The following is a 22,223-nucleotide window of genomic DNA, read 5'->3' as shown; positions in this document are numbered from 1 at the left end:
CCCAAAGTCCTGGCTGGGCCCAGCTATCTGGTGTCATGTTGGTTATGCTCATTAAGACAAAGTAAGGGCTACATATGATTGAAGCTGGGTGCCAGAAGCAGTACAGCCACACATGTTGTCCCATAAATGCCAAGGAAGCCAACTGTAGCATGAAGCCTTGAAATCCCTTCCTACCCTGTGCTCCTTACCAATACCACGGCAACACTCACAATCAGAAAACGGGGGTGACAGTATGGGCAAATTCCCTGCTTTTAGCAGCACTCACCTCCTGGCTCACACTGGTTGCTCTCGTTCCCTCCTCAGCTCCCACCAGGATCAGGGAAACTTGCCTCATTGATCTTGGTGGGCACTGGACTGGGCCTAATGTGCATTCTTGCACAGCAGCTGGTTTTGGCCCCAGGCTGGTTGCATGTGGAACAGGCAGCATGATTTCCATGTTTTGTAAATATTACTAATGAAAGGCATGGAGGGACTTTGGGATTTCTTTGTCTGATGTGCATTGCATAAATGTCTGAGCATTATCATAAGCACAACATGAAGATCTACGTATAATTTATATTTTGCTCTTTTTCATCCTTGACGGTGGTAAGTAGCTGGCCACAAACTGAAGTTCATTCTCACGATGTGTCCCAAACCCCTTCCTTTGCTGGGTGACCAGAGTTTAAGTATGTGATTTTTAAGCACTGGCAGATGAGTGGGATCCCTTCTGCTGGCTTCAGGGGGTGTGTGGATCAAGTCCTGCCTCGCAGGGAAGGGAAAATCCCGGGGTCTGCTCCCCCTTCTTGCACACCTCCCTGCCTTCTCCCAGGGAAGCATTTAGAAACCTGCCTTGCCGTTTCTCGGTCCCTTTCCCCGCGGGGCTGCCCTGGCCCTCTCCATCACTGGGAGGAGGCTGCGCTCTCCCTGTCAGCTTGCCCTCTCAACTGGAGCTCGGGGAGCGCAGCAGCCAATCGGGCAGCCAGGCAGCCTGGGCATCCTTTATCAATCTCCCTAAGTGTCTTCGGGTTCTGCTAGGAACATCCACATCACTCCTTCTCTCTCTCTGCAATGACCTGAAGCTCCAGCTCTGCAAGCAGCGATCAGTCAGGCATAATGCGATGCAGGGCAGCCCGGAATAATCTGGTTGGCATCCAAGGATGTATATTCACTGAGAGGCTAAGGAGTGTGTCAGCATTTAGTTTCAGTCTAGCTGCACTTTTCCTGCTGCACAGAATCACAAAGTCTCCGTCTCCTCCTCTGGATTGGGACTGATTCTGCACTGGGATCCTCTGAAAAGACAAAGTTTTCTTCTCTTGTTATTGCTCTACCACCATAATCTACCAAGATGTGTGACTGCTTTCATCTAGTTCTTCCTAACTGGCCAGGATCTCCAGCCAGTGGTGGGCTTACATTTTCTATACTTTTCTGTATTCTGCTTCTGCTTTTCTGTGCTCTGCTAGCTGCGAACCAACCTCCGAGGCAAACCCTGCAGCTTCCAGGGTGTGGCTTTCTCTGATGCTGCATGAATCAGATAAGGAAAAATAGAGTTAAGAAAAGCCTGTCGTTTCCTCCTCTAAACTTTCCTCGGTGCCTGCATTATGTTGAAGCTAAGCTTAAGGGAGCCTTTGACTTTGTAAACAAATTAAATTCAGTCATGTCTGAATTAACTGTTTCGGGTTGCATGCCTCAATGCACATGCTTGCCCTTTATTTCTCATAGCGATTAGGAAGCGACTAGCAGGATACAGTGCATGATACAACCTACCTGGCATTTACAATAGCTAAAAGCTGCGCTGCGTAGTGTATGTTTGCGAATTCAACGTGTTCTATGCTCTGTATTCAATCTGTTGGCTGAACAATACAGCACTCTGGAAGAAGGGCTTTTTTTTTCCTGTGTTTCCCGACTGCGGAGCAGAAGGAAAGGAGAAATTTAACCTCTTTTTTTTAAAGGGGAAAACACACACGTTTTAATATAAAATATTGTTGAAGCAGAACAGTGATGACTGGAGGAATGAGTCAAAAGAGTAATGAAAACCAGTTCTTAGCTGGCAGAAGCATATCAATAAATTACAGATCTGCTCTTTAGTTTATGCACATATTAACCTGTTTTAAAATAAGCAACTAGTAGTCTTAAGGTTGTGTCTACAAAAATGCCAAGAATGTGAAATTTCTACAGTATCTTTTTTTTTTCCTAAAATATACAAAATCTATGTTTATCTACATTCTGCAATAAATTTCCTCACTATTTATTCTGGTAGAAGAAGTTATAATCTACAAAACACAGTCTGTAAACATTTTGATAGCCTAAAAGTAGGGAAGTTTTTTGTTTTGGTGGGGTTTTTTTTAACGTCTTCTTTTCTTTTGTAAATAGTTTAGGATTATGTTTTCCACAACAATGGAAGGTCAGAAATTGCTTGTCAGACTTCCAGTCACACCAAGTAGCATCCTTATTGCTTAAGCTGGCTTGTTGAAATCAGGGAGACGACTCAAGGAATAAGTCACTTCTCTCCACCCAGCGAAAAGATACAGTCCAACCCTCGGCTCGTTACCTGGTGTTTAGATTAAGTAATTGAATTGGTATAAGGTTATGGCAAGTATTTTAGGACTACGCCCAGACAGTAATTCAGTATGATTTGCTCAAAATATCCTCAATACAAGTTTTGGAGGAAAGATTTTCTTTTACAAATGTGACTTTTTCAGTAGTATCATTTTCTTAATTTTTGTCTGCCTGAACAGATTTACTTCTTTAGCAAACAAAATAGTTTTGTGGCTCTTGCTATTTACCACATCAGAGACGTTGATGGGACTTCTAGATGCTACCTAATAGAAAGAAATAAAACCAAAACACCAACAGAGCGTTCCACCCTCCAGGCTTTCCCCACTAATTAGCAAAAAGGTTTGGGTGGGTTTTTTTCGAGGGAACAAAATTCTCCCATGTCACGAACATGGGTTGTCATCTCCCCGGTACCAGTTTGCTGGTGGTGCGAAAGGATGCTGCGGTGGGTCACGCTCAAGGGGAGCATCTCCTGTACCGGGTCACGCTACAGCACCAACCGGACCCCGGTGCCTGGCCTGGGAGGTGCAGAGCAGGAATGGGGCCATGGCACGGACAACAAGGTCCCCGCTGGGAAAGGACGCGGCATGTAGAGCCAGTTGCATGTGAAACTTGACAGGCGTCTGTTTTCCAAACAGTTATTGCTGATGTTTCTTGACAACGGGTTATCATCCTCGGAGGTCAGGGTGCGGCAGGGAAAAGCAGGTCTGTTTTTCTCAGACAGGTAGGCTGGCTGGCTGCCCCGGGCATGTGATATGTGTTTGAGAAAGCCTGCCAAGCGGAGGAGAAAGAGAGAAGGACTATCAGCATGGTGATGGGGCAGACTCATCTGAACAAGGGTGGGGAAACCACACGATGAATCCCACATCAAGAAGCGCATATTAAATCCCTTGTTTCCTCCGCAGCATGGAAGGAAGGCTTGTTAAAAATAGGCTCGTTTCGTAAGCTGCTGTCTCTGCTGCCTATATTCATCTGCCTTTGCTTTAGCTGACTGTCATGATGACATAGGTGAGAAACAGATAAACAAAAATTTGCCAGTTTTCCTTATTAGCCAGGCAAGCACAAGCATGCACTCAGATCTGACATCTGGAGGATGCCGGCAGCATTTTGCAGTTGTTGATGAACACCGAGACAATGTTTTTCATGGATAATTTTTGAGTCAGAACAACAAATAAGTAGAAGAGAACATCTGCATCAGCAAACTGTCGCAATTGGCCAAATTCCCAAATATAAAGGTCTTTCTAGCACAAATGTTTTCTGAACCTATTCTTTACCTTGTTTGGGGAGTGACCTAAACCCCCCCAAAATCAATGGCAGTCTCTGAAAGTCAGTAAAACACTTGAGCAAGTTTGTATGGCCTCCTGGTTGCCACAGGATTGGAGCACAGGGTCAAAGCAAAACGTGTATTTTAGGACTTTGCTGAATGGGCACTTGAAATGCAATGTTGCTGCATCTCAGGTGCCAGGTTCATCTTCGCACCGTGTGAGAATTGCACACAAGTGGGTTCCTGAGATCAGCCAGAGCTGTGAAAGCCCCTGGGCAGGATTCCATCGCAAGGTGTGACATCTAAAAACCACTAAAAGCACAGTGACATCCCTTCTCTTCTTCTTATCTGCAATGCCAAAGGCACGGCGAGGGCTGGGTGTACATTCTGTCTCACGAGCTGCTGAATACGGCCTACAGATTTTGAGGATCTAAACCAAAATGCCAGCTGAGCTGCATTTTTTCTTAGAAATATTTTCTCAAGATGTTTGTCTACAAGCTGTAACAACATCTATTTCAGACGCATTACGAGACAGAGATAAACAAAACCTGTAGGAGCCAGACTCCCAGCTCGGGTGAGGAACACCCTCCCCGGCTCTCAGGAGAGGCTCTGACCTGACATGCCAGCATATTTCATTTTCCTTCCTTTTGCTTCTTTCAGTGAGTATAACATTAGAATGACACAAGCCGTTTCGGTTTCAGCAGACGTGTCAGGGTGTCAAACTCACTGTCCAGTAATGCTTCCCAAATATACACTCCTTCTTCCCATGGTGACACCAAAATAACTGTGGTGCCAGCACCGACTGAAAGGGAATCTGATTCATCTGGCTCTGGCAGAGCTCCCTCCCAGCACTGTGAATCAGGCTCAGTAAATTGCATCGCTCTGGCTTCTCTCTGTTCTCCCTCCCTCCAGAGGCATCTCCCTCCCTCCAGAGCTTTTATTTTTGGTTATTAGTTTCACACATCTATTTCCAATGGGTAGGCACGGGCCCTTTGGTGACATATGAGCACCAAGTGGAAAAGAAACCTCAGCATGACAGAGTTCCACAGGCAACAAGGCTTTCTTTGTCCATCCACTGGGCAATAAAGTGTATTGCTGTTCTCCATCTAACTGCAAGAAATGAGGATGGTATGTACCCGTTAGAGGCACAGCACATTGTGTTTGCCACAGTTTCTGATTCATGCAAGGAACAGACATACCCTGGGAGCAAACCAAAACCAGCTGAAAAATGTTGATTTTTCTTTACTGCTGCATTTCAAAACTTCAAGGAGGAGGAAGAATGAACAGAGATCTCAAGTTAGCTTTGGTAGAGCGCTCCTCCCTGAGCAATTTGGACGTGTGGTGCATTTGCCCAGTGGTTCGCGCGCCGCCTGTTTCTGTCCAAGCCACTCTGGCTGCAACAACCTCTTTTTCAGAGCCCTTGTTACTGGGCGAGAGGTGGAGGAATGCAAAGCAAAGGCCAGGGAGAGCCCCCGCCAGCAAGGGCCTTTGGGGCCGCTGCTATTGCTACTCGCTCTGGTGTGGGCTGCTGCCGCTGGAGAGAAATGACACCCTCGGTTTGATGCGGGGACTCGCCGCCAAGACAAACAGCAAACAAACAGCCAGGCTGGGCTTGTCCATACAGTGGAATGGCTGCAAAATAAGCCTGGGTCCGAGCTTCAAGCACACAGAGTCACCCCATGCCAGTGACCCATGCACATGGACCTTGTATTTCCTGGGAGTACAGTGCCGTGCACCCTTGTCCCGATCACCATCCCATTCCCAGCCCATCTTTCCCGTAACATCTGCCAGCGCGGCCACCACGGGTAACCTGAATCCACGGGGAACTCAGGGCTGCATTATTTAGCAGTGGGATATCTGGCTTGGAGAAGAGAAGGCTCTGGGAAGACTTTATAGCAGCCTTCCAGTATCTGAAGGGGGCCTACAAGAAAGCTGGAGAGCAACTTTTTACAAGGGCATGTAGTGATAGGACAAGGGGTAATGGCTTTAAACTGGAAGAGGGCAGATTTAGATTAGATATTAGGAAGAAATTCTTCACTGTGAGGGTGGTGAGGCACTGGAACAGGTTGCCCTGGGGAAGTTATAGATGCCTCATCCCTGGAAGTGTTCAAGGCCAGGCTGGATGAGGCTTTGAGCAGCCTGGTCTAGTGGGAGGTGTCCCTGCCCATGGCAGGGGGGTTGGAACTAGGTGATCTTTAAGGTCCCTTCCAACTCTAACCATTCTATGATTCTATGATCCCCATGGGTTTTTGGTTGGCAGTGAGGTTGCAGGAGGGTTATTTTTACCCTGGTCTGACGTAGAGTGCACCGTTGGGGATGGCGTGGCACTGAGGAGGTTCAAGAGAGGGGATAATGAGGAGCTCCTAAGGCCATTGTTACTGTCAAAGAAAAGGCACATGGAGCTGGTCTTCTGCATGAGGGAGCTCCATCCAGCCCGGCCTGCCCATGCTAGCACCCATTCATCCTAGGCAATGAAGGCCACCAATCTGTCAAACACCGAAGGAATAGCCATCTTGCAAGGATACATCCCTGCCTTTATGTCAACACAGAGAATTAATCATTGTATTCAGCTGTGAGACACAGACGAGTTTGAAAATGCCTACAAGATCCTGATTTTTCTAGGCTTAACCCTACATGCTTACTAGAATTAGATACTACTACTAAAATGTAATATCTATGTACCAAAACTTACTGGCGTAACATCTCCAATTTGTGTCAAAGTATCTTTGAGGCCATAAGGGTTGCACAAGTATAACCTTTCAATCCTGTTTCTCCATTAGTCTGTTCCTCGGCTAACCCTGCTAGCCCATGTACCTGCACAGAGCCTCGCCGTGGGGACAGCAGCCAGGTCTGAGGTTAGAGTAATTAGCCGTGGCTGTGCTTGCAGGGTTTTCTTTAGCACAATTGCACCATTAGATTTCTATCAGTGTGAGTTCCTCTGTCAGAAGAGGCTGAAAAAAAAATCTCTCCAGCTGTTAAAATCACTGTTGGAGAAATATTAGTAAATTTATGCTAGTAATTTAATTGTCAATGATAGCATGCACTCTTTTACCTGCATTTAATGCTGCGTTCATAGAATACACAAGAGGCAGCAAACAAAACTGCCTCATCTGTCCTTTATTGCCACAGAGCTTTCCATGTCACCTCAACACAAACTTTTTCTAATGAAACACGCAGCTGGGATGGACCAGCAGATTAGTCCAGTGTGAGAGCGTGATGCACACCTATGCGCCAGGAAAAGAAGAGGAAACAGCCCTATCACCTTCACCCTTTTCTTAGAGCACAGAAGGCAGATGCACTGCATAATCTGGGAAGTTTTCCAGACTCGCTCTCTATTTTTTTTTAAAAGTTCATGACACACAGCAGGAAGCTACTGTGGCATCACATGTTGTTCAGGAGAGGTGCTGTGAATGTGGATGAATATAGAACACATCAGGTTCTCCACACTTTTGTTTTCGAGGTCTGGCAGTACCAAAGCGGTGCTCGGCCTGGACTGATGATCAACATCAGTAAATCCCTTTGGGACTCAGCAGCATAAAAGGGGTAAATCCACCCCAGACTCCCAAGGAAGCCTGATGACACGGACTGGAAGACGAAATGTGATAGGCCCCAGTAAAACCAATGCTATATGGGGTGGTTTGTTCCAGACATTCATATTCAAGTTTCCTTTGCCACTATTTAAAGAAAGATCAAGAAAAGATTCTTCTACCAACTCCAAATTCAATACAACTGTGCCATGGAAAAGACTCAGCACTTCTGTGGCACCCCTTCTCTCAGTGGGATCAATGTTCTGGTAGGACAGGGACAAGAGACGGGGACTCTTCTGTTGACTCCTATCACTGACTGTGAGCTAATAAAATCAATGGGGGATTTCATCATAAAGCCAGGTTGGACCCTTGATATGTGCCTTTGAGAACATTGCTGCCTTCTTAGAGCCTCACCCTAAAAATTATTACCCTTGTCTTTATTGGGCTCCTATATTTAATTAATGGCTGAAAAGCATGTGGAGAAGGTTGAAGTAGGCAAATTATGCAACTTAACTCCAAGTCTGATGATTAGTATCACCATTCCCAGACTACAGTCTCTCTTTGATATTGGGAACAACAGCGAGAAAATGCTGATGATGGTGACATTGGTTTTGGCTCTAGCTGATGGTACGTATAGTTATCTCGTATTTTATCATCCAAATTACATCAGCAGATTTACTCTGGATTCACACTAGTGTAACTGGAAGAGGTAGTTGGACCACAAAAAGCTTTAGAAAATGGGGGTTAAAGCAATGATTAGGAAAACAAAAAGGATTAAAACAGAAGGTATGGAAAAAGATGAAAAAGGTGAGTTTCAGCAGCAAAATGTGAAGGAGCTGGATCTCAAGCTGTTGTGAAGTATAGAGCAAACAGTGATCTGGCCCAACAGTCTTCAACAGCTGTTCTCTGTATTACAGAGAAGGGCCAACAACCTGATGAGAAGAGAGAAGCAGGGTTGGGCTCTGGTCCCTACACAGTTGAGGAGGAGCAGGAGAAAATATGAGACTTGGAGAGCCACGCAGATCCCACATCACCAGAAAGGCAGCAGTAGCATTAAAGGGAGGATGAAGAAAACAGCCTAGGAAAGCTTTGCCATGAATGATCATGAAATTATGTCAAACAACCTATAAACAGTCTCAGGGAGAAGCTAAATAACAAGACTCTTCCTGTCTCCCTCCCTTCCCCTTCATGTCCCCTCTTAATCCAGAGTGACCTTGGCAAAACAGCACGAGAGTAGTTGAGCTCCACCTAATTCCAGCTAAGGATAACTTGCCTCCTCCCTACCCTGTTTCCAGTTCTTTGCTTGACTTGTGCCATGCTTGTCTCTTACTCTCTTATCTCTGTTCTGTGCCACCGCAGGAGTGAGTAGGGAAAGGAGAAATGTTAACCTTTTCCTCGATAAGCAGAACATGACTGGTATGAGAGGGAGCGCAGTGCCTTTGCTTGGCCACTGAATTAGGCAAGAAGAGGAAAAGCTGCCATTTGCATTTCACTGTCCTGATTTCCAAAGGGAAAAAAATCATAAAGGAGAATATGCTCCTCACCAGCATCAGTCCTGCAATTTGACTGAACTTTAGCAAAATATTTGCTGGGTTATGTAATAGAGATGGATTACAACAGCCTGCCACATGGCTGAAAACTGCAGTTTTAACCCCTGGACAGACTGCCTTGTGATAGGTAAAGATAAGCAACATCATGGGGTTGTAAGAATAGTCCAGCGCAGATAAACCTCTAAAATACAGTCTGAGGGTCCATCTGATACAACTGCTCCAAATATCTCAGACCACTTTTCGTCCTGATTTTCTTGGCTATGCACGGCCTTTCTCTCCTTCTCCTCACCTCTTGTCCTGAGCAGTCCTGAGACTGTTCCTCCCATTCCCCAAGTGCCTCTTGCTCAGGCTTCCCACCCTTTCTGGCTGCAGAAGACCCCTTGGAGATGTTCTCTTGCAGCCAGTTTGCAGTGCCATTCTCTCTTTATGTCCCAGATACCCCTCCTGCAACTGCAGGTGTTGTTAATTATCCAGACTCATAGAATAGTTTAGATCGGAAGGGACTTTAAAGATCACCGAGTTCCAACCCCCCTGCCACGGGCAGGGACACCTCCCACTAGACCAGGCTGCTCAAAGCCCCATCCAGCCTGGCCTTGAACACTTACAGGGATGGGGCATCCACAACTTCCCTGGGCAACCTGTTCCAGTGCCTCACCACCCTCACAGTGAAGAATTTCTTCCTTATCTTTAATCTAAATCTACTGTCTTTCAGTTTAAAGCCATTACCCCTTGTCCTATCACAACATGCCCTTATAAAAAGTACCCTCCTATTACCTTAATTGACTGATCTGTGCCAGGACTGGGAGCAAAGATGTGGTAGTTTTGGCTGCAGGCCACTACAGAAACCAAGGCATGAACCCTACTATGGTCATTAACCCCAAGCAACCAGGTCTTCTCTGATGTTGTTATGTGCATCAGCTGTATGAATTGGCCATAGGCAGAGTTGCACCTTCATTTTTCAGCATAGCTACAGGCTTTAAAGTCTCTCTACATATGATCAGCTATTATTTGGGCAGCACTTAAAAACTGGAGAAGCTGAGTATTGTAGCTAATTAACTGAGCCAGAAAGACACAAAGAATGTTTGAAACAGAAGAGAAAACAAACAAAGTCTTGGCAAACATTCAAAGGCAAGGCAGAATGGCTGCAATTCGCTGCTCAACAGGCAGAGAAGCTCATGACGGGTTACGGAAACACAGAATGGGCAAAGGGAGTTGCCTCTGGGAAGACCTAGCCGTGAAGGGCTCACATGATGTGAGGCGGGGTTTGGAGCCCAAGCCGCCCCGCCTGCCCCACCCTGGGACCTGGGCCCATGAATGACCCAAAGCGCCTCATTCATCACGGCAGGGACTGCTGTCAGCCAGGAGACCGAGACCTGCCCACGACTTCCAGGTAGGAGCTCGCCTCGTGCAGCACGTCTCTCGTTGCCTTTCCTCATGCTGCCTTGCGGTCGCTGCTGCAGACGTGCAGGACAGGCTCCTGGTGCCCTCAAGAAGATGCAGTCTCTTGCTTCTCTGAGCACATACCGCATAAGAGCTTCTACCTGTGTGTTAGGTCTCTTCTCTCTCTTTTCCCCAGCTACTGGTGTTTGAAAGCCTCGCTGGATGTGTGCTAAGGTGATAAACTGGTTTTATTTCCCCTTCTCCTGGTATTGCTGTCATGATGAACAGAAGAAAGTAGGATACCCCCCGTCCTGACAGAGCAACCTACGTGCTGCTGCGGCATGTACATTCGCTTTCTTTACAAATGCCTGCAAAATAAGAGAGTGGCAAGGAGCTTATTGAAATGGTTATGAATCATTGAACTTAACTGGCACCCACCCAGGCCCCCAGATGGGAGAAGAGGCGCTTTTTCTAAGCCCTTCCCACATTCTTGTGCAAATAGAAGGGATGAATGATCACCATCCCCAACGCCAGACAGTTTTCTGGGCCAAATTCATACACAAGTCTAAGAAAGCCAAGGGGAACTGAAACTGGTGTAGCTCTCCCTTCCTTCCGCTTCTTGCAATTACTATATTTCATATGTTCAGATCCTTCTGGGATTGCTTAGACTGACTTTGTGTAATTATTTTCATCCTTGGATTAAACAGGCCAAATATGTAAGCTGGATCTCGGCTTGCTGAGATCTTATTTTACACCATATTTTGTCCCTCTGGCATACACATTAGACAGCAGCAGATTGGATTTAAGTAGTTTTTCCAGAATAAAAGTCTGTCTTTGCTTGAGGGTGTCAATTTTCTACTAGTTCTTGCTGCTCTATCTTGTATGGGTACTTCAAAGGATCATGGAAAAGTCCTAAACCAGGCATCTACCAATGCTGGCTCTCAGTAAACGCTGTCTGACACCCCTCCAGACTAAGAGCATGCACAGATTTCTCAGCCTAGAGGTTAGGTGTGGCTTGGTGCAAAAGCCTGTAACTGTAATCTCATTTCTACCAGCTGTTCTTGTCCTTCATTGCTTGTGATCACCGATAAGATGTGCAGATTCATGGATGTGCCTAAACCTGGGGGATATCCTTATTTTCAGGTTAAATAGAGAATAGTGCTGATTGAATTTAAAGACAAAAGGATGTGAAGGCTGTGGGACCCCCAGGAAGGAGCAGTGGCTTTGAAATCAGCTTTTATTTGCCCTGTTAGATGCCAATAGGTACAGGGGGAGGGGTAGACTTTCAGTGTATCATGCTATGGGAAGTCCTGAGTCCGTCCTGTGTGGGGTGGCGCGGTATTTATGCGTTACGAAATGTTTGATGTGTTCCATCTGCCACCAGGTCAGGGTCAACAGGTACAGTTAAAATTAAAAGCAATATTTTTGATGCGCACCACCTTTCTGCTGGCAAAGTGCCACTTAAAAGCTTAAGTCTTTCATGGTTGAAAATTATTTGCTCTGCAGCCCGAGATTTCCAGGCTTCACAAGGAAATAACAATAGTTTTGAAGTTTACAGCTGTGAGTCCTCTGTGTATTGGTCTTTCTTAACTTTTGCTGTGAGAATTTGGGGTCTAAAATGGGAATTGTGTTGTTTGCCCATCCCTTGGAGACACCTTGGCTAGAAAAATCTTACCGTCCAATTTCTAAATCTACTATTAATACATGCTCAAAGTCTTCCTCTAGACACTTCCCTATGAACTTGTGTGCTAGAGGATTTGTAAAATGCAGTTGTGATGGGCAGAAAATGCACGAGGGGCAAACCCTAGCTACACACCTGAGAGGACCGCTTCCCACCAGACCCATCTCTCCAAGACTTCCTTCCTCCTTGCTCCACGCAGTAAATTCCAGCTGCTTCTGCACTGCTGGCATCTGTCTCCAAGAACTCAGGAGGTTTCCGCCATGCTCCTTGTTCAGTCCAGGCTGAAGATGTGCTCTCCTTGGCCAAGCCTTGACTAGGTCCAACCTGTACCTGAGCCTAGTCTCTCCAGCAGGTATTACAGTAATGCCTGCCCTAGTTTTTGCTCCTCTCTCCAGCTCTACAATCTGTAGCGCTGGTCCCAAGCAGGGCCTGATATACTGCCAACCCCCTCCTGCCCCAAGAGATGGATGTTCCTGGTAGGGACATGTTCTGTCCAGAAATAGAAATTTTAAGAGGGAACAAACAGGGCCACTGAACTAAGTTAGGTAGCTAAGAAAATCTTGCAGTGGTAGGGAAGGAAGGGCTGCTTCAGGCTCCTGCCTGTCTCATGCTGACTTTATCAGGGGCGCATACCCAATGGTCTCACCATCCTGGCTCTGGCACTGTTCTCCAGCTCTGCCTATTGCCTGGTCAGTCTGGTCTTCATAAAGTGACTGTTTCTTAAAATTTATGGGCGGTCTTGCTGGTAAGGCTCTAGGTAACATCTGGCAGGATGACATTTTCCTTTTTGCAGATCACTGGATGATGGCTGTGGGCCTTGAGCTGCTGATTCCTAAACCTGTTCTGGTTCGTAGGCACGCCAAGGGCTGTTCTGCAGTGCTGCCCTGTCATTACTTGTTCTCTTCTTAACAGTCAAAAGCTCCCCCAGATTAAAAAAGTGTAAACGAAGAAAATGAAAGATTAATACTGTACCTGAAACTGTTCTCTTTGCCAAGCTGTCTTTTAAGGTCTCACTAAGGCTTGTCTTCCGTGCAGTTACCCAGGACCAATTCATCCATGCCCTTGCTCCTCTGTCTCACACCCATTGGTCCTCCTCTCTCCCAGTTTACTGGAAAGTTAGGTGAGTGCTACAGAGTGCAAATAAATCTTCAAAGTTGTTGCTGGCATCTGCACTCTCCCTCCTTCCTCCAAATCAGAGCAGGGAGTTAGATTTGCAGCTTGGTTGAGATTTAGGCATTTGTGAGGCTGTAAATAAAATACTGTTCAAACTTGTCTGTGATATCCACGGTCGTCTTGATTTGCTGATTTTGCACTGGGCTCACGCTGCTGGTTAAAAGTGAGCTGACTGCCCCGTCTCATCTCTTCCTGGATAGCATGACTCACATTAGAAACCTCCTTATGAGTTTCTAACAACTTTATTATGGGGTGTGCACATACAGCATCTTTTTGATGGTCTCAGAGTTTGTGAGATGTGGCTAGGTTTTCATAGAGACCACGCATGATATGATAATAAAACTGACTAATTGGGCATTTGGGATGTTTCACTCCTTCATTCCTTTGCCAGTTTTGAAGTTTCAGGTTGTTGCCTGGGGACTTCCCGTTACCTCCAAAGGCTTCTGGTTTTCTGTGGTGCATGATCCGTTTGGAAATGGCGATGGTTAATGGGGTCCTTCATTTCTGTCTGAAGGATCTTTAAGAAAGGAATAAAGTTCAAAATCCAGGAGAGGAAATTTGTTCTTTTCCACAGAGAAAAAATCCATTTCTCTTTGAGTGAGAATTTTATATCTGACTATAAATATAAACCGTGTTTCATTTGCTTTTCCCTGTTGAAATTTTGCTGTTCAGGAGAAGGATGAGAGCGCTTTTTTATCAAAGAGTGAGAGGGTACTTGGGAAAGAGACTCTACAGCCTTTCTGCTGTGATTCCTTGGCAAAATGGACTTCAGAAATAGTCCAATGCAGGGAAAGAATGGTCCTAGGCCACAGCATTATGGATGTGTTTCCAGAATTAGTCTTGGAGATGAAAATGCTGAAAGCAAGGTGAGGAGAAAGCTGTCTCTGAGGGGGTCATGCTGGAAATGCCGAGCACCCAATGTGAGGTGCTCAGTCCCTCCAGCTCCATCCTGCAGCTCGGCAGGAGGCAAAGTGGTGATAGTCGTGTTTCTTATTGAACCCCTCCAATGAGAAGGGCTCAGAAAAAAGAGTGAATGGGAAAACCTCTGCACTCAGCATAACTGAAGATGAGAGGAGGAGGGAACACAAGACAGTCAGATCAAATCGAGGTTAATTATTGGTTTTATGTTGTTGGTTTTATGTGCTAGGCAAAATCTGTGCTGCCATCTTATCAACATATTCGTGCACCTCCCTCTGCCATGAGCGAGAGCATGATGCACAGGGTGCGTGTGCCATTGTTACTCATGCATTTTTCAGGGCTGAAAGACAAATATTGTTGTTAATGAGCTAAATTATTAGCCCCTGTAGCTGTACTTAATTCTAGAGAACTACAGACCTACACCCAGTGAGGCCCATTTTCCACACAGCATGAATCACTAGCTCAGTTTTTGTGCTCACTAGTTTCGCATTTTAATTTTCCGTTCCTCTGTCTTTCCTCATGCGGGTGAATAATGGACCATTTATAATGCATCAACAATATCAGAGCATATGATTATGGCTCCAGTCCGTGTAATCCCTTCAGACAGTTCGCAGAGCACGAGCGCCTGTCGTGCAAAGCCACATCCTATTTCCACAAAGAAAACCGTAAGGGGATGCCAGCCTGGCAGCTTCTCCCCTCTGCCACTCGAAATAGCTCTCAGGAGCTGAGTCACGAAGCGGAGCCCAGAATAACGGGCGATTCCTTTAACCCAGGGACAATAATCAGCTGTGCTAACAATTACAGATGGAAATGGGCTTCAGGCAGTAGTTTATCATAAGACACGCTGAGCCCTTCTATTGCTGTACATAAAAGCCTGGGTAAACTTTCTTTGAATCCAACTAAATAAGGCTGTGTCATCGAGCTTTATTCTCTTACGCTAGGGGCTGAGCCTGCTCCTGCCGCACGTAGTTGTGAGGACTCCGGGGGGTCATAGAGTCATAGGATTGCCTAGGTTGGGAGGGACCTTTCAGATTGTCAAGTCCAACCATCAACCTAACTCTGACAAAAAACCATCACTAAACCATATCTCTAAGCACCATGTCTACCCATCTTTTAAATACCTCCAGGGATGGTGCCTCAACCACTTCCCCGGGCAGCCTGTTCCAATACTTAATAACCCTTTCAGTGTAAAATTTTTTCATAAAATCCAGTCTAAACCTCCCCTGGCACAACTTGAGGCCATTTCCTCTTGTCCTATCGCCTGTTACTTGGAAGAAGAGACCAACCCCCACCTCGCAGAGTCCTCATCAGCCCCGAGGACTGAACCCATGCTGTTTTCCCATGGCGCTGCGGGACCTGTGCTGCATACTGGCACATTCAGCATCCTTATCTTTCATCCATACTGCTTTAAGGATAACATGCTTCTCTTCATGCATCCAAAGAACTTCATTAAGGACTAACAGATCAGACTTAAGTGTGTGGCAGATGCTAATTGCAGTTCTGCTTTTCTATTTCCTTATCACACCTTTTCCTCTGTCATGGATTTTTTGCATATTTGGAAAAGGAATAGTTTCCTGAGAGCAGGATTTTGAGTTTGGAAATCGGTAGGGTCAGTGCCGCTTAACTGAATCCCTCTATACATAGGATGCACTCAGCAGGAGAAGGTGATGAATCATGTGTCTATTTAGTGTGAAATGGGAAGCCTTCACAGAGCTGCTTGTGAGTTGTCACATGTGTTTGTTGCCTGAGTCACTGTCATTACTCAGAAATATTGGCTGGGATGCGGCATGTGGGTCTGCCCGGGCAGGAGCCTGGTCCATGCAGGATCCCGCTACTGCCAGCAGGGCTTGGAGGGAGCTCGGGATCATATGAGTGGGAAGGATTGCCTAAGTGATGCCATAAGGAGCACTACAGACATCCATTTCAGTTCCTCGAGCAATAACTTAGCAGCAGCTAAAAAATACATGAAAAAAAAAATCCCCAATAACATCTGTGTTACCCATTTATCCATAGGGATACTCATTTTAAATGAGAAACTTTTAAGGACACTTTTCCCCATTTTTTAAAAAGAAAGGTATTTAAAAAAACTAACATGAGGACAGGCTGAGAGACTTGGGGCTGTTTAGCCTGGAGAAGAGAAGGCTCCGAGGAGACCTTATAGCAGCCTTCCAGTACCTAAAGGGGGCTGACAAGAAAGATGGGGAGGGACTCTTTATCAGGGATTGGGGCGATAGGACAAGGGGTAACAGTTTTAAACTGAAAGAGGGTAGGTTTAGATTAGGTATTAGGAAGAAACTCTTTACTGTGAGGGTGGTGAGGCACTGGAACAGGTTTCCCAGGGAAGTTGTGGATGCCCCATCCCTGGAAGTGTTCAAGGCCAGGCTGGATGGGGCTTTGAGCAGCCTGGTCTAGTGGGAGGTGTCCCTGCCCATGGCAGGGGGCTGGAACTAGGTGATCTTTAAGGTCCCTTCCAACCCAAACCATTCTGTGATTTCCTCCTTCTTCCAATCTAAACCATTCTATAAGTCTATGATTCTATATAATTAATCTGACCAAGCATGAGGTAGAAAACAGCAAAGCTACATCCCCTCTCCCTTCTTTTTTGCTGTTGTGTATTTTCACTGGTCAATCTAGGTATTTCTTGGGATTCTTTTCATTAATAAAATAATTTTAGATAATTTATTATTTGGGGGGGGGGGGAAGGTAAACTATCAGTACTTCTTGATTTTCTTGATTTAGCTTTCCAAATACTTTAATGAACATTGTGGAAAAATCTTTAAAATCCAGTTCTCCTCCTACTCTCCAAACACTTCCAAAACACCCTTTTTTAGGAAAAGGAAAACGGAAATATTTTTCTTTACAAGCAAAGAAAGACTGAAAACACAAGCATTCGTGTGAGAGAACAGATTCTGTGATTATGGAAGAACAGGACTCACTGCTGACAGCGTTCTGTTTCCTGTGCTCCCAGAAACAGAGCTCTTCTCTGCTCCCGACCCCCCTTTCAGCCTCTGCAGTTTTTCTCTCCAGCCTGCGTTCACAGAGTTTGCATCAGAAACTGAGAGCACTTCTGCTGTCAAAACTTCACAGTATATATAATGTCTTCTCTTAAAAAAACCGTGAGTTATTTGCTCTCATTTCATTGATTCCTATCTACGGGCAAATGCAGCCAGAACCAACGTAGCACCGTGTGCTGTGCAAGACTGAACAGCAACTTTGTTTACCGTTAGCATCATTATCAAATTAGGAGGAATTAATTATTACACATTGGATCTGTTTGTTCAGCCAGGTGGTTAGCAGCTGAACTCAAAGACATTAACGCAGTGATGGGGAAGGGTTTTTTCAGCATGTCACTGGTACCGGGCCTCACTACACACACAAATGCTACCTTGCTAGTGAGTACTTCATCAGAACATGAAGAAATCCTATTCATACCGATCAAGCTCATTTTCTCTGCCAGCAGCATCAAATACAATTTAGATTAATTTTCTGGATGCGTATCAAGGAATCGGGCAGCTTCAGCGCTAACCATCAGTAACATTTTTACTCTTCTCCGGCACCGTCCTGCTGAAAGGCAGGATGAAGTATTTCTCACCCCTGACTGAGGACGATTCCTGTTGTTCCCTCTCCCGTTCAGAGGGACAGAGTTGGTAACGAAGCATTAAAGGGCTCAACCTTGCTCCTATTACAGTTGAAGGCGAAACTTCAGCTGATTTCAGTGACAGCAAACGGGGGATGGAAAAGGCCTGAATCTATAAAGCAGCGAGATGCTATGGTGCACGTGGCAAGACCCTTAATGCCCAAAGATTTCATGGCAACACTGCGGGTGCTGAGAACTGCACAGGATGAAGCCACAAACGCACTGTGGAAGGAGCAGTCTTTTTCTTACTCCCTCTCGGCTGCCGTTTCCCACAGGTTTCCTTTCTGGGGCACCGGTGAGCCAGTACAGCCGTGTAAGCTGAAGTGCAGAAGTCAGATAACCAGGCAGATTATCTGATTTTATTTACCCTGTACTTCTGGTTTTTCCCTTTCCTAAGGAAGGCTTACGTGTAATAGGATGTAGGGCTTTGAGGTGAATTTCATGTCATTGCAAAATCAGTCTCAGCTCTGTAAGGAAGCAGGAGACCTCACAGCCCCAGAAGGAATTAACCAAATGTATTTCCATCTCTCACGGATGTTGTTTACACAGCGCAAGCCAGTCCAGAGCGGTGTATGGTATATTTAAAACAAGGTCCTCTAACATTTGGATCCACCCCGTCACTCGACTTAACAGATACTTGATACTGATCAAGTGACTCACTTCATTAAGAAATAAACCCTGCTGTGTTGCCGACCTCCGACAGCAAACAGTGAGCCCCATTGTCATCTGCTGAGTCCCTTCTCTGTCCCAGCCCACACGCCCCGAAGATGCACACCGAGTCACGGGCACAGCAGCAGCGCTGACCGTGTTTTTCCACGGTGGTGTGTGCCAGCCACGGGCACACAGCAAACCCCTGTGCGTGTGAAATACCCTCCTGTATTCCCCAGCCTCCCTGCACGCCTCTGCAATGGAGGGGCTAAACAGGGTGATCATTCACGATCTGGAGGTAGACAGTTTATTAGCAAGATGGGAGCTGGTGCTTGGTTTTTCCCCAGTTTGAAGGAGTTCCTCCTGGTTTTCCTGTTCACCTGGGCTTCTTGCTTGTGCTCGATGGCAGTGTCTGCCAGCTTGTGCCCACAGAGCAGGGCATGGTATCAGCCACGGGTAATCCCATAACAGATGGCACTCAAGATGCGTGCAAGCACCTCGGTTAAAGCAGTCTCAAAAAGAAGTAAATGTAAGAAATGTACCCCTGTGCCCAGAGCCGCTGCTGGCAAACAGCCCTTTCCTGAGTGAGACTGCGTGGGTACAGCTGGGTCTCCGTGTGAATATTTACACCCCTTCCACCACCGAGAGCGTCTTTCACTGGGTCCCCAAAGCCAGGGGAAAGGGATTATTTCAGTGCACTTCCCAGTTACTCCTTTATCTGCTCCGCTTCAGCAAATGTACTAATCAGTGCTTGTTCACTAAATGCCATGGAAACCCCAGGGCACATAGTGAGATCATCTGCCAGTACTTTTTTATTTTAAGATTTTTGTTTAAGAACTGGTTTTAAGGCTTTGGGGGAAAAAAAGAAACACAAGGGAGGGTTCCCTGAGAATCATTTCCACAGCTGGAAATAGACTTGGTCATAAGCTCTGACCATACAAGCTCCCACAAAAAGCAGGAATTTATACCCCTCCATACAGTCACTGGGAAAAAGGAAAAGAGCCCCAAAAAAATCATAGTGAAGCAATCAAAATGTGTTTTATTATAACAACTGAAAACTTTTGCATTTTCCAATGGCATCTGAGCTACTACATGAAATGTTTATACTTTCCTTTTATCAGTGTCTGCTTTTTATATGAGATCTAGAAACCTCAGTGGCAACATCCTTCAACTTCCAATTTGATAGATAGAAGTGTCTCAATCAAATACAACAAATGACCCACAAAGATTTTTAAAAGTACTTTCTCTTCAGAAATATCCAACTCAATAGACAGTCGTTCGAAAATACAGAGCTTGTGAATATTTTATTCACAGGTGGGCATTTTTTAAGTTTTATTTCCCTGGATTTCCAAACTGAAGAAAAATGACTGACTTGGTGATAACTAGAAGTACCAAAACTGTGGCAAGAAAAGAGCTTAAGGCAGCACAATGACACTGAGAAACAGAAATAATTTGATTGAAATCATTAATTTTTTCAGATAGTTGAGCATTACCATCTAGTACAATCAGGTTATTGGTGGTTAATTAACACCTATCTTTCCAGCTTGAAAAGATGCTTTTGTTCTCATGGTGTCAGCTGTTTCTCACTGATGCTCACTTTCCAGGGAGGCACGTGGTTCTGCTTTCTGTCTAATATCATAGCTTTTGAAATAGTAAAATAATAAAGGTGCAGGGTCAGCCAGCTCTGAACTCCAGTTGAGCGGGGAATTAAAAACAGCAGAGAGAAGGGAATGAGATTGTTGAGGGGAACATGGAGTAAATATTAACTTTGAATTAAAGCCCTCCACGGCACACAGTCCAGAGACGGATCTCTGCTGGCAGAGGACGAGGACGTTGATGGTTAGGTGACCCGACAGGCCAGGGTGGCAAGGAGCTCTGCAGGAGATGGTTCTGCTCCTCTCAGCTTTCAATGAGCTAGTATGGAGCTGACGGGGCAGGAAGGCAGCAACTCCACGAGGACCATGGTTTTCTGCAATTCCTGTACGGGCCTTGCTAATTACAGCAGTTTTCCCCCAGGTCCATGGCCATGGCTGCATTGCCCCTTGGTCTGGCTGGCTCCTTTTTTTCTGGTTCATTCTGTCCGGGCTATTTTGGTTGCAGAAAGTCAATGCCAGCACTGTCAGGGCCAGTGGAAACGCATTCAGGGGACAAAGGGAGATGGAGCGTATGCCCCAGGACAAAGTAAAAGAAACTGTCCAGAGTGAATTAGTTTCCTTTTTCTTCTCCTCCTGTTAGTGAAAGGATTGGTTTTGGAAATGTCTCATTTTGTTTCATTTCTAAATAATGCTTTCTCTGTTGTTGGTGGGGTTTTTTATTTATGCTGGTTGTGGGTCAGCGTTTTTAGCTTCCTTTCTTTTTTTTTCATCAGCAAGAATATTAACCACTAAAGTGAAAAAATATGTATTTAGGAATCCCAGAAAAGAATATTTGACTTTCTGAAAATACACAACTCTTCCCTGGGTTTGTTTGGGCTATTTTCCCTGGAATTTGGCTTTTACTACTCCATCCCTGGATACTGCAGAGTTGACATTTGTTTATCTTCACAAAGGAGAAACCTATTACTACATAAAATACTAGCAGTTGCAACTTGCCGTCAGCGCAGCATGCAAGCGGTGTTGGTAGAACCTACCAAGAGCAGGTAGACACTGGAGCCTCTTTTGGGTGAATTCTCAGGCGAAAAGGTTATAAAGAACACAAGACTAATCTATTTGGAGGACAGATTCCAGTTAGCTTACAAGATACGTGAATGACACCCATTCACTTTTTTAAGGGGGAATTCATCTGAATCAACTAACTTCAGAGTGAGGCCTTTGAGTGCTACACCGAGGCTTCTTAAAAGAGGCAGTGATGAAAACTCATTTCCATATCTGGCTCTCTCTCTGTTTATGAGGTTATACACCTACCTGCAGCTGGAAGAGTTTTATGCAAAAAAAGGTTGAAGCAAATCAATCAAATTAATGGTTTATGTATTGTGAAAGTGAAGAAATTCAGAGGAAGTTTGTGTGGCTGGCTGACATACATTTTTAGGTCCAACTAAATGATTATAAAATATATAAATATATACATTTCCATGTCTTAACAAAATGTGGGGTCATGGGAGACTAAGTATAGGAGATGTCTGTAAATTGGTGATTAATGTTGTATTTATCTTCCTGTAGGCTTGATCTGTGTGTTGGTGGCCAAATGCCTCCACAGCTGTCTGTTCATTCCTCTTGTTGCTAGTGCAACGATCAGTTCCATCTACTCCTCTACATCTTCTGTTCACACTGATCTTGGCTTTCTCTTTCTTTCTTTTGTGGTTCCTCCTCTTGGCAGCCCATTTTTCTTTAAGCTGGAGGTTCTCGGTTTTTTGACTCCTTTCTGAATTGTGCTGCTAAGTTTGCTTTCTGCAGCTGGTCTTCTCTGTTACCCAGTCTTGTCTCCATGTGGAAGTTTGTGGCCTCGTATTTTTCCCCCAGACATCTAAAGATTCATAAATGCTAAAAAGGAAAAGGAATAGAAATTATCACCCTTGCATCCTCTATAATGAACTACAAGAATTTCTGTTTCAGAGCATGCTTTGCTATAATCTCAGTGAACATTTTGTCTTTCTCTCTTTGGACCAAAGAAAAAAAAAAAATTCCCATTATTTTTCATCTCATTTCTCAATGACTAGTAAAGCAGCACACCCTTATGCAGGCCTAACATCAGTCCATTCATGTGTCCACATCATGGGTCAGGATGTGAATAACACTAATAAAAGAAAGCTTGTGTCATTTGATTGTGTGTTCTCAGCCTTACCTGTGAACCGAGTAAAGAAAACAAAGTTGTAATATAGGGAGTTGGGAAACGAGGTTAGAGGTGGGACAGAGAAATGTGAGATACAATGGTACTCCCTGGCAAGGCAACAGAGCGGAGAGGAACTTCAATATTG

This window comes from Chroicocephalus ridibundus, chromosome 4 (genome assembly GCF_963924245.1).
Source record: "Chroicocephalus ridibundus chromosome 4, bChrRid1.1, whole genome shotgun sequence".
Lineage (NCBI taxonomy): Eukaryota > Metazoa > Chordata > Aves > Charadriiformes > Laridae > Chroicocephalus > Chroicocephalus ridibundus.
Note: the sequence above shows the minus strand (reverse complement) of the source record.